Source organism: Felis catus, chromosome B1 (assembly GCF_018350175.1).
Source record: "Felis catus isolate Fca126 chromosome B1, F.catus_Fca126_mat1.0, whole genome shotgun sequence".
NCBI lineage: Eukaryota > Metazoa > Chordata > Mammalia > Carnivora > Felidae > Felis > Felis catus.
Genome location: NC_058371.1, coordinates 173,304,156 through 173,316,294, shown reverse-complemented (window position 1 = coordinate 173,316,294; position 12,139 = coordinate 173,304,156).

The following is a 12,139-nucleotide window of genomic DNA, read 5'->3' as shown; positions in this document are numbered from 1 at the left end:
GTCAGAGGCCTTATAGGAATGGCATGATTCTACTTCCTTAAATAGCGACTTGGGAATGAAATGAGTAATCATGTCTTTAATTAGCCATACCCCAGAGGCCAGGAGGGGGCTGGTAAATGGTGGGCCCCCAGCCAAGATCAGCACTGTGCTGCTGGTACTCAGTCCAGGCAGACTTAGCGCCATGTTCGATTTGCCTCTCTCCCCCGACTCGTCCTGTCAGCCCATCCTCCATTCTGCCGTCATTTCAGCCTGATGGGCTGCTCAAGGTTGACAGAAGGGAAGAAAGGAGGAAAAAAACCTAACTTTTTCTGAGCATCTCACACGCACCAGGCTCTGGGCCACATGCTGGGAACGGTAGAGCGGAAGACCCGAGAAGCACGAGGGTGGAACCGGATAAAAGCGTAATCCACTCGGTCCGGCCCCCGTGTCAGAGAAAGAGGGTCCCAGTGACCAAGAGGTATTTCAGAATAACATAAGTCCTTTACTTGTATTTTCAAGTTCTGTAAATGGAATCCATATGGATTCCTGAGCTACCCTGATACAACCTCTTCCCTTCTCTGTCCACCTGCTCGCAGCCTGAGCCTCCTCGGGGCACTCTTTCTTCAACCCCACCCCCACCCCACCAGAAAAGTGCCCTGACCCACGCCAGTTTCCTTTCCTACCTTTGAGAAAACATCTTTCTGTCCCTAGTCCACATGCCTCTCGTCTCTTCGAAACCTTCTTCTTTCCTTCTGTCTCTTCATTTTTCTGTCTGAGCCTTTGGGTCTGTACCACGGAAAAGTAAGATTCTGGCAAGGGAGACCTCTATCCCTGGAGAGTGACAGAACAGTAGCAACCAAGCGGGAAGGGTCTTTTTAGCCACTAAGGAAGGAGAGCACAGGCTGGGAATATCTAGAGGTTGATCATCTCTCTGCTGCCACTCAGGTGCATAAACAATATGGAAGTGTGCGTGCGGTGTGGCGCCTCCCAAAGCAGCCCTGAGATGAGTGTTGAAGGCAGACCAGGAGCTCACCATGAGGTCAAGGAGGAAGGGATTCCCATTCAGAGGAATAATAGGGATGAAGCCACTTTGGATACATCAAGAGAAGGTTGGGGGAGCCTGTGTGGCTCTCAGTCCATTAGGCCTCAGACTTCGGCTCAGGTCATGATCTTGAGATTCGTAGGTTTGAGCCCCCTGTGGGACTCTGGGCTGACAGCTCAGAGCCTGGAGCCTGCTTCACATTCTGTGTCTCCCTCTTCTATGCCCCTCCCCTACTCATGCTGGGTCTCTCTCTCTCTCTGAAAAATAAATAAACACTAAAAAAAAAAAACAAAAAAACCCAAAACCAGAAGGTTGACTCCCTCAGTAGACTGTGTTAGGCCCCCACTCTATTTTCTAGGTCTTGACCTCAGGCTTTCTAGAAGTGTAATGATGGGCAGGGTCCCTTCCTTTTGGGTATTTATACTGAAATCTCAGATCCCCAACAGGGACCTGATGAAGGGTATGTTAATGAACTGGTAGGGCAAGGCGGGCACATGTCCCTGTCTTTCCCAAGGCAAGAGAACGCAAATGCAGCCATTTGTGGTTGGGAGGTAAATTTACTCTCCTGAGGCAGAAGAGAACACCTCGGGCAGGTCTGGGCTGCACAGGGCAGGGCCGACTTTGCCCAGACCAACTTTGGGACAGTTAGGAATGAAGTGGAAAGACTATCAACAAGCCTTTCTCTGCAAGTCCTTTCAGCTTCCCTCAGTCCCCTGTCCGTGAGACGTGTATTCTGAAGTGTCATTCAGCTCGGGCTCAACCTGTTCACCCCCTCTACCTCTCACTTCTCGCATGTTTGTGCCTCTGGGATTTGAAAGACCACGTTGTGCTGGAATTGTGTTTTCAGCTGTGAGTCATAGGAATGCGTTTGCTGGTACTAACCTGGCACCCAGAACTCTACAGCGTAATCTCTGGAGACACAAAGTAGGGCCCCCAGACCAAGAGCGTCACCTGGGAACTTGCTAGAAGTGAAGCCGCTGGGGCTCCCTCCCAGACCTACGGCACCAGCGGGATGGTGCTGGAGGACACAACGGGGGTGGGGGGGGGGGGCGGTGTTTGAACAAGCCCTGTGGGCATGCTCTAGTTTTGCGGGGGAGGGTTTTTGCTCGAGGGTTGTTTAGTGTCTTGGTGCTAACTGGTGATGACTAGGACTGAGTCCCCAGGTTTGTAGGGGTTCTGAGGCCCCAGAAAACGCAGTTTTTCTAAGGGCCTCTTCTAAGAATGTATACAAAAGCACTCTCTGCCCTTCTCCATGAGCACGGAGCGCTTGACAAAATGCCAGACATGTTGCATCAGAGGCCAAATTCTGACTTCTCGGCAGGCAAATGAACCTTTGCTCTTCAACGGTGGGAGGAGCGCGGGCTTCCACCAGGATGTAACCAGGGCTCCCGAGGGCTGCAGGCGACCCCCAACGCAGGGGCCCCCACCGCAGGCGACCCCCCCCCACCGCAGGCGGGCCCCCACTGCAGGGGTCCCCACCGCAGGTGTTCCAGTCCTGGGCGTGAGGAACACATCTCTCCCTTCAGTGCCTGCTCTAGGACCAGCCCTGCCCCTTCCCCTTCCACTTCTCAGAAGCTGCCATGCCTAATTCTGCAGCTCCCCTTGGAGCTGAGCAAGAGGAAATGGACTGTAACAGAAGAAGAGAAATTCAAATTCCCTGGAAGGGACTTTCTGAGGGCAAGCCTGGAATGAATTTTCAGGGCAGGTTGCACAATCTTTTTTGGACATCTCTCGTAGGGGCCGAGAAATACAGTACCTAAACCTGGGGCCTAAACTAGGTCTAGTCCTGGCTTTCTGTGATTTAGCTCTGTGATCTTGGGGAAATTACTTAGCCTCTCAGTGCCTTCATTATTCTTGGTCATAAATTGGGAGTCATAACAGCAAGACACTCATAGATGAATGGGAGGATTAAATTAGATAATACATCCTAAGTCAGTACTAAGTCAGTACTCAGTACCTGGTCTGTAAGCAGGTATTAAGTGTCAGCTATTAGCTATTGTCAGTGCCATTCGGTGCATGCCTGCTGGAAGAATGACAGCCGGAACACCACCGAAAATATATTCCACTGCTACCGTGGATTCCCTTATGTTCTGAACAATGAGATTACCGGGGAGTGGTCCTATTTCTTAAGGCTTAATGAAGCTCTGGGCAGTTATTTTTCACAGTGGTTTTCTATTTCTGGAATGTCTTCTCTTTTCTGGTCTGTTGTCATCCAGTAGGCTGTTAGTGGGGAATCAGAGTGACTTAAATCGCTCCCCTGGACAGAGGCAGGAAACAATTAAAAAGAAATGGGAAAAGAGGCTCCTCGGGTAGAGTTACAAGGCTTAACACCAGGTAGCATTTCCTGACAAGACTCAGCTTGGAATCTCTTAGCAACTTGGAAGAGTGAGTCCTCACATCTGCCTGACCCCTCCCTCCATGCATTCCTAGCAGCCAGAACTTTATCAGTGTTGATGTCTGATAGAGGCTCACTTCCTTGGCTGAGCTGCTTACGGGGAGAGAAACTGGCTTTTCTCACTCACACTTGTACTCCTGGGCAAAGGCACCCTGGGCAGCAACACGTCCGACCCGGGACCATGTAATCACCTGGAGATCTGTATTCTTCATATGCTTTTATATTCACATAACGTAGGTGGTTTCTCCCTACTGTTGATGGCGGGCAGTTTTTGGTGAGGCTGTTAAGAGACGCCAGGGCAGGGGCAAAGGGTAAAGGGTAGGGACGTCTGCAGAGTAACTTGGGATTCACTCCCTGCAGCATCCTCCAGTCTGCCGGGGAATAGGACGGAAAAGCCAGCAGCAGTGACCTGGAATGCATGCTTTCGGTTTTGCCCAAGTGGCCTGATTTTCCCTGGGGATGAATCATCCGGTTCCTGCAACAGACCCCCCCACCCCCAACATCCCACCTCCCCTGCAGGGACCTCCGGGTCACCTTGATGGCTGGACATTCCTCTGTGGCTGTCACTAGAACTTCTGCTTGTGGCTGAGTTTTTAACCACCATTTAAAAACAGGAACTCACAAAACAGATGAACTGGGGAAATGGATGATTATTTGTATTTGCTATATATAGGAAAGAGTCAGTTTATAACAGAATTATTTTTATATGCTCTTTTTTTCCAGAGCTCAGAACAGCCATCCAATCTAATGATGCCTCTAAGCATTTATTTTTATAGTATCTCCTCTCTCCCTCCTTGGGGTCACACATGAGCTCTTCCCGACTCTTCTACCACGTATATGACCTTTCCTAGTGCCTGGCTCTGAGCTCAGCACTCAGCAAGGTCCCGCAACTGATCCTGACTGCTGGTGATCCTGAGGCATGAGCTAGGGGAGCCATCCGGGTGTCTTGGAGTGTCAGCCATGCTGCTAGAAGAAGGAATCCTTCTTCCTCCAAGGTAGCCTGGCAATCAGAGGGCAAAGCAGGTGTGTTCACCCCACCTGGCCTTCCCCTGTCCTGGCTGGAATAGTCTGTGCAACGTTGGAAACAGCCTGGGGGTGCTCTGCACGGGCCTGCCTACGTGACCCCATTCCTCTGTGACTTGGAAACAGGCAAAGCGTGAAGCATGAAAATAGATGGGCTGCAAGGAAGAGGGCTCTGCGCATTACTGCCGTTTGACTTTCCACCTCTCGGATTAAGTCTGATTTATTTGGCTGTGATGGAGTCTTATGTCTGTAACGAAGGGGGTTGTTTAAAAATGAGGCGTAATCTCTGAGCCTTGTGAGGGTCCAGCTGTCAGCATGGACTGCTCAGCCAGGGGTTCTATGCAGTCTGGGCTTGGTGCCCACAGTCCCTCTTCAGCTTTATTCCCAGGATGTCCCCATCACACCCATTTTGCACCTTCTCTTGAACAGGGCCCCAGCGGTTGTGCCTCTGGAGTCTTTGCTCGCACTGTTTATCTAAGCAGGAAGCCCTTGCCCTCTGTCCAGATTGCCAGCCCCTGGAGGGGACAGAAAGTTCTTTTTCTTTACATCTCCAGCACCTTAAGATGATGCTTGGCATAGCGAAGAAACTTGATAGATGCCTATTAAATGGGTGGATGGATGGATGGTTGTTTCTCATCTCACCTGTCCTGCCTGCCCTGCAGGTAGGGAAATTTATCGAGTGCTTATCGTGTGCCAGGCTCTAGTCTAGGCACTTGGGATACATCAAAACGCAAAAATCTCCGTCCCTTAAGGAGAGACCTTACATTCTAGCGGGGATGACAGATAAAAAACAATAAATAAGTAATGTGGCAATAAGTTCCCTGGGAAAGCAGGGAGAGCAGGAGAAGGGAGGCGGGAAGCGTGTGAGGTGGGGCAGACTGTGGTATGAAATAGGGTGGTGAGGGCAGGCCTCAGCTGGGATGAATGGGTCCCCACCTGAACAGTCACAGAACTTTATCTGAACCTATCCTCTGGCACTTTGCATATTCTTTGTACGTGTGTATTTACACACACACATTAATACATGCCCTTACACATACATACACATCTGTACATACATGTCGGACACGTATGTTGGCTCTCTTACTAAGCTGTCAGCGTCCAGAAGTGGCTTTTATGCCTGATTAGTATTTATATCCTTTTCAGCATCTAACACATAAAAGTGCTCCATAAAAAGTGGTCAGATGAATGCGTGCTTAATAATTGGTTTGCTGAAAAGAATTATACGGACTCATTTTTTTCCTTCCTACAGAAGTAATAAGTGGCATATTGACTATTTTACACACACACACAGAACTTGATGTCTTTATGTGGGGTAGCAAATACCTTTGGGTGCTTTGTGAAGAGCACTCACACTTAAATTCGGCTTAAGGGTTGATCTGGGACAGTGGCCTTTAGGAAGAAAATATAATAAGCAGGGAACACGCACAGGGTGGGCGGGGGGTGGGGCAGAGGCAGGTGGGGCAGTGCTTTCTGTCTATAAAGGATCTGCTCTTCTAAGCTGCACCAATTCTTTTAGCCTGGCCAGGCAAGCTTTGGTAAATGTTTTTGCTTTGGGGGACTGATGAATGCTTTGGTGTCCCTAACATATTAATGTGGTTTTTACAAAGGATGGTGACATGTGGACCCTGAGGAAAAGCCGTGGGATTAGGTCAGGTAAATCCCTGTTTGGGAGGGAAACCAGGTGCAGAGAGATGGGGCGGGCAGCAGAAATGAGTGGCGTGAATGCCTGACCTAATCTGGAGAAAAGACCTTCCCCTAAACCCCGAAGGGGACAACTGGTCTTGTCTGTTGCTGTGAAACTTAGATGAAATTTACTCTCTTGAGAGTTCCTCTGTGCTGTGCTATATCCTGTCTGAAATTTCTCAAAGAGAATAATAAAAATGGTGCTATTAATAAAACAGCTTCCATTTACCACCATGGACCCATCTCCATGTTCAATTTCTATCCAATATCGCAATTCTTATAGCAATTCTGGGAGCTAAGGGTCACCGTTCCTTTTTATGGGCGACAAGACTGCCGTTTCAAGAGGCCAGTTTCACCAAAGTTGCCCAGATAGTAAATTGTCAAAGCGAGGGTTTGACTCCAGGCCTGTCGGACTCCAAAACTTGGCCTCACAACCACCACAGGAGAAGAGAATTGTTTTCTCTTTAAAAAAAAATCTGGACTAACCCTTAAAATATAATTGTGGAGACCACAGAAACACGGAGCATTGGAGGAGCTGCATTTGCATATCAGCGTGTGTTGTAGTGACAATTAGGGATGACAACATGGTACCCGTGTGATGGATGTAGTAAGTGGGCCACTTATGCGTGCCAACAAGTGCTAGAAAGATGTGGCAAAAGTGGAAGAGGTTAGGTGAGCTTGGTGAGATTATAGAGGGTTTTCTTTAATATCATTGATATATATTTTTAAACTCTCTCTCTCTCTCACACACACACACACACACACATTCACACACACATACACACAAGCATGTGCAGTATGTTTAGCCTCTTCTTGCTTCCATGATCCAAGGCCAGTCCAATCCAAGGTTACAGTGACGTCTGCCACCCCCCACCCAACACTCTCTACCAAATTCCCTTCTTGGGTTCATATCTACCCAAGTAAATCAACAGCTTTCTCAACAGTGATCGATGGTCTTGCCCATTCCTTTCGATCAGATCCTTTTCTTCTGTTTAATCTACCATCTATTTCCATATACCAATCCTGGGACAAGTAGACACTCTGGGAATATTTGTGTAAACAAGTCCCATCCAGATTTACTCTCTTGTACTAAGCTTTCAAGTTCATTTTGCTTACCAGCCATGGTTAGTCCATGGGTGTCAATGTCCGAGACTATAAAGCACCCTTTCAACTTCCTCTGCTGCCGCTCTCCCCACCCACCGTGCTAGGCTCCAGCCAGACAGACTCATTTCAGTTCCTCAGACCCACTAGATTCTTTCCCGCCCCAGGGCCGTCGCAGATGCTGTTCCTTCTCCTTGAAGTGATCTTTCTTCCCTCCGCCTCCAATCTGACTCTTCACAGGTCCCGCTGCTCCTCATCTTTGGACTCTCAGCTTGAACATGGTTTTCTGAGGGAGGCCCCTCACCACTGTCTGCACAGTAGTGCAGGGGGAGGGGGTTAACACCTTATTTCCTTTGTAGTCAAGCATTATTTGTAATTATGTGTCTATTTGTCTGCTGCCTTGCTATCTTTTTCCGCAGGATGTCAGCTCCACCAGGAAAGGGATGGATTCTGTCATTTTCAACAACCATACCCAGCACCGGGAAAAGCCTGGCACAGAATAGTTGCTCAAGTATTAGGTGAATTGAATGGATGAATGAATGAATGAATGAATGAACAATTGAATGAGTATTTTTCATGATCTTTTTTCTCCTACTTTTTTTTAATTTAAAATTAAAAAACTTTTTTTAATTAAAAAAAATTTTTTTTTAATTTTTCTTAAAAATTACCAGGTACTTTCTCACTGTTGTTCTTCTGGTTATATAAATGGATGACTTTTCCCCTTGAATGTGGTTTTAGGGTTTTATCTGTCAATTTTTCTCCTTTAATTTTCAGGGGGTCATTTTATGTTCTTTGAACAATGATGACAGATCTTCTATCCTGTTCTTCCCTGCCCTAATAAGATGTACCCCTTGTCTGGACAGCAAACTGGGAAAATCAACATGATTGTAGAGAACACTATGTAGAAGGGAGGAAACTGGGGAGTGAGGCCCTGGAATTAAGGCAGAATATCAAAGAGAAGAAATACTGCCCTGGGCATGTGTCTCAGACTACTTTCCAGGTAGAGGTACCTCGAGGCAGAGATAATTTAGGGTTGAAACTACCTATTCAAAATGTGCTCTGCTAATCAGCAGCACAAACAGCACCTGGAGTGTGTTCGAAATGCAGAAGTTTTGGGCCTGGCATTGGGCCTAGTGGATCAGAATCAGTATTTTTGACAAGCTACTTGGGTCATGCGTATGACCAATACATTTTCCGAATCACCAGTCTACTCAAGATAACAGCTGGAAATTCAGTTTGCTAAAGGCAGAAGAAGCATCTACTAAGTTATTGGCACATGTTGCTGACAAGTTCATCCACCAGGCGTGAGGGATACTGCCTGCGTGAGCCCCTCCTCTGGCCGCAAACAAGGCTGAAGCGGACGTGAGCTGGGATAATTTAGGTGATCTTCTCACTTAACCTGGAGTTCTTGTGAGCCAAGATGGGGACTTGGGGCGACGGTCAAATATTGTTGGCGACAGAGGAGAAGATTTCAAAGATAAGCTCCGGGCAAGGTTTTTTAAGGGCAGATGACATGACAAGGTGAGAGCCTTTCCAAACAGAGCCTCTGCTATGTAAGACACCAAAAATGGTGCCAGTGAGGAAGAAAAGGAGGGTGTCTAAAAAGGTGGGTGTGGCTGCCTAAGGTAACTTACAGAATCCAGACATGCACAGAAGGAGGAAGGAAGAACACACGATCAAGCATGAATTTAGAAAGACTTAACTTGGATCTATACCAAGGGTGGCAGGTGGTTAAGGAAAGAAAAAATGTAACTTGCTAAAGTGTTGACGACAAGAGCTTCTCTGAGTAAGTGTGGAGCGAGAAGGGCTAGAAAGGACTATTTCTGCTATTTGGAAAGCAGAGACTGTCACTGGCTCAGTGAGGTCGGCCTGACCACTGGTCCCGACTCTGTCACTGTCTATCACATCGTCCTTTTGTATTTAGGTCATGGCACTTTTTCCTGCTTGGAATTGTGTAGTTTATTTATTGTTTTCTTACTTGTTATCTATTTCGATCTCTTCTAAGATGTAAGCTCCATGAGAGTCGTGCCTTCATTGGTCTTATTGGCCACCAGATTCCCAGTGCCTGGCACACGACAGAGCCACAAAAATGTGAATGAACAAACCCAAGTCTGAGACAAAGCCAAATGCCTCAACCCCTGTGTTCTGGGAGGGGCGTCCAAACTCTGTTCACTTCTTTCTGCTCTGTCCAGGTCTGGACATGAGGCTCTCCAAAGCACAATAAACTTATAAAGAAAAGAGGAGAGTTATTCACCTTTCTTGAGAACCCTTGCCGTGTCCACATGTGTGACATAAATTATGCCATTTAGCCCTCACACTAACAGGGGCTGGTATTCTCATTCCCCTTTTAACAGATGAAGAATCAAGTCCAGGGAGGTTAAATGACCTGTCCTGGGTTACTCAGGAAGCTAGATAGGAATTAAGTCTCTCTGGGCCCAGAACCCATTCTCTTTCTATTATATTGAGGCTTGGCAGGAAATGGAGTAAAAGAGAAATGAACCCTTTAACTGCTTTAAATTCGCTTAAGTTGCCAAGCCTTGGACAAGGTAAGTATAAATTATTGCCACAATAATGCCGCTTTAAAAACCATTTCAAAACCCTGTGGTGGACAAAAATGAGCACTTATTTCTTGTTCGTGTGCTTGTGGGCTGGCTAGGGTTTGGCTGATCTAGGCTGAGCTCTGCTAGACGTGGCTTCAAGCTATGCATTGGGTCCAACTTTGCTCCGTGTGTTTAGCATTACCCAGGTACCAGTAGGCCTTCTGGGGCATATCCTTCCCTCGGTCATGGCAGAGCACGACAGGATGAGAACTATATGATACGACGTGTAAGGCTTAGACTCAGAAGAGGCACATCGTTCCTTCTGCCCACATTCCAGTGGCTAAAGCGAGTCACAGGCAGCCAAGGTCAACGCCAATGAGACGGAAGATACACACCATCTCTGGTGGGGAGAACTGCGAGTCACATGGCAAAGGGTATTGATCCTGAGAGGAGTGAACCAAGGGGAGTAAAGGTGTGGTTGGCCATACGAACGCGCGTGGAGCCTACATGGTATACGGGGGCCGTGCCGTGCGCTTTAAATACGTGATTTTGTGGAAGCCTCACAAAGACTCCATTTGGTGGGATTACTGTTATCCTTATTTTTTCAACAAGAAAATTTAGGCTCAAGTTGGTTAGTTCTCACTGAAGTAAACAGCCTCGTGGGGACATACGTCCAGGTCTATCAGGCACCGAAGCCCATATTCTTAGCCCTGACTCAATTCTATTGAAACAACCAGCAGCTATGATGGAGGAGGAGCTGCTAGGAATGTTGCAAAAGCCGCGGCTGATGGAGAAAGGGCCGGAAGGCAGACACACCCCAATGGATGAATTTTCAGGAGGTGGGAGAAACTGTACATAAGCTTGAGTTTCTGTTTGTGTCCTGGATGGATGTCCTATAAAATACTCTAGGGTAAAAGCCTGTGGTTGGGCTAATAAATCAGGCCAGGCACTGGTAGGAGTTCGGTGAATTCATCTGAGCGTCCTCATGCCTCAGCTTGGGTGGGTAACGTTCAGTCAATCCCTTCTGCTTCCAGTCTTGGTTTTATACTCCTGCGATCAGGTGCTGCTCTGTCATGCCTGACCACCTTAATTCTCAATTTACCTATTCCCCAGGCCTTTGATTGCGGTCACTTCAGGTGTGGCTTTGCAGACTCCTTGTGTGAATGCCCACGTACGTTCCTGCTGCTCACCCGCACTGCCTTGCGTGTGGCTCCCAGACAAAGATAGGCACCTGACGCCCTTCTCTCCTTACTAACCTGGCATGCCATCAGGATTCTCCCAAGGCCTATCACCCCAAGGAGAGATACCTCCCTGGAACATTCTAGAACAAATTTAGAACAAGTGGCCTGTGGGGATTTCTACAGGATGCGTGGGGGTAGCACGAGCTCAGGAAGGATGAACCTGGTGTAGCAAATCTGATTTCCTTTGTGAAAAAGCTGGACAGGCAGATCAAGGGAGGGTCATGAGGGTAGCGTCCTGGATTTTAAGGGGTTTGACAAATCCTTTCATGATCTCTTTGAGAAGATTGGGAAACACAGGCTGATTTAGGACAAATAGATTAGTTCTTGGCTGGTTAAAAAATTTTGCTGTCATTAATCAGATGTGCTGATTAGTGACAGCTTGAGGGAGGCTGCTGGCATTGAACAATAGAACTCTGTCCTCAGTCAGTCCTGTCCGGGTCCTCCCCCACCTCGCTCCCCTCACCCCTTCCCACCCTCCTTTGTGTCTTTTTGAACAACTTAGATGAAGATACAGGAGGTTGGTTTATAACATTCGTGGGTGGCAAAAACAAAGGGGGAGTAGCTAACACCCAAAAAAGCGAGGGTCAAAGTTTCGAAAATAATAATGTACATATACAGCACCTTACAAAGCCCTTCTCTAAAGAATGATCTTATTTAAGTCTCTAAACAACTTTCAGTGGTAGGTATGACCAATTATTCTCATTTTTCAATTAATTAACTAATTAATTAACTTATTTATTTTTAAATTTGAAGTAATTTTTTGTATTAAATATAATTTATTGTCAGATTGGTTTCCATACAACACCCGGTGCTCATCCCAACAGTTGCCCTCCTCAAAGCCCATCACCCACTCTCCCCTCCTTCCCACCCCCATCAACCTTCAGTTTGTTCTCTGTATTTAAGAGTCTCTTATGCTTTGCCTCCCTCCCTCCGTTTCTATAACTTTTTTTTCCCCCTTCCCCTCCCCCATGGTCTTCTGTTAAGTTTCTCAGGATCCACATATGAATGAAAACATATGGTATCTGTCTTTCTCTGCCTGACTTATTTCACTTAGCATAACACTCTCCAGTTCCATCCACGTTGCTACGAATGGCCAGGTTTCATTCTTTCTCATTGCCTAGTAGTATTCCAT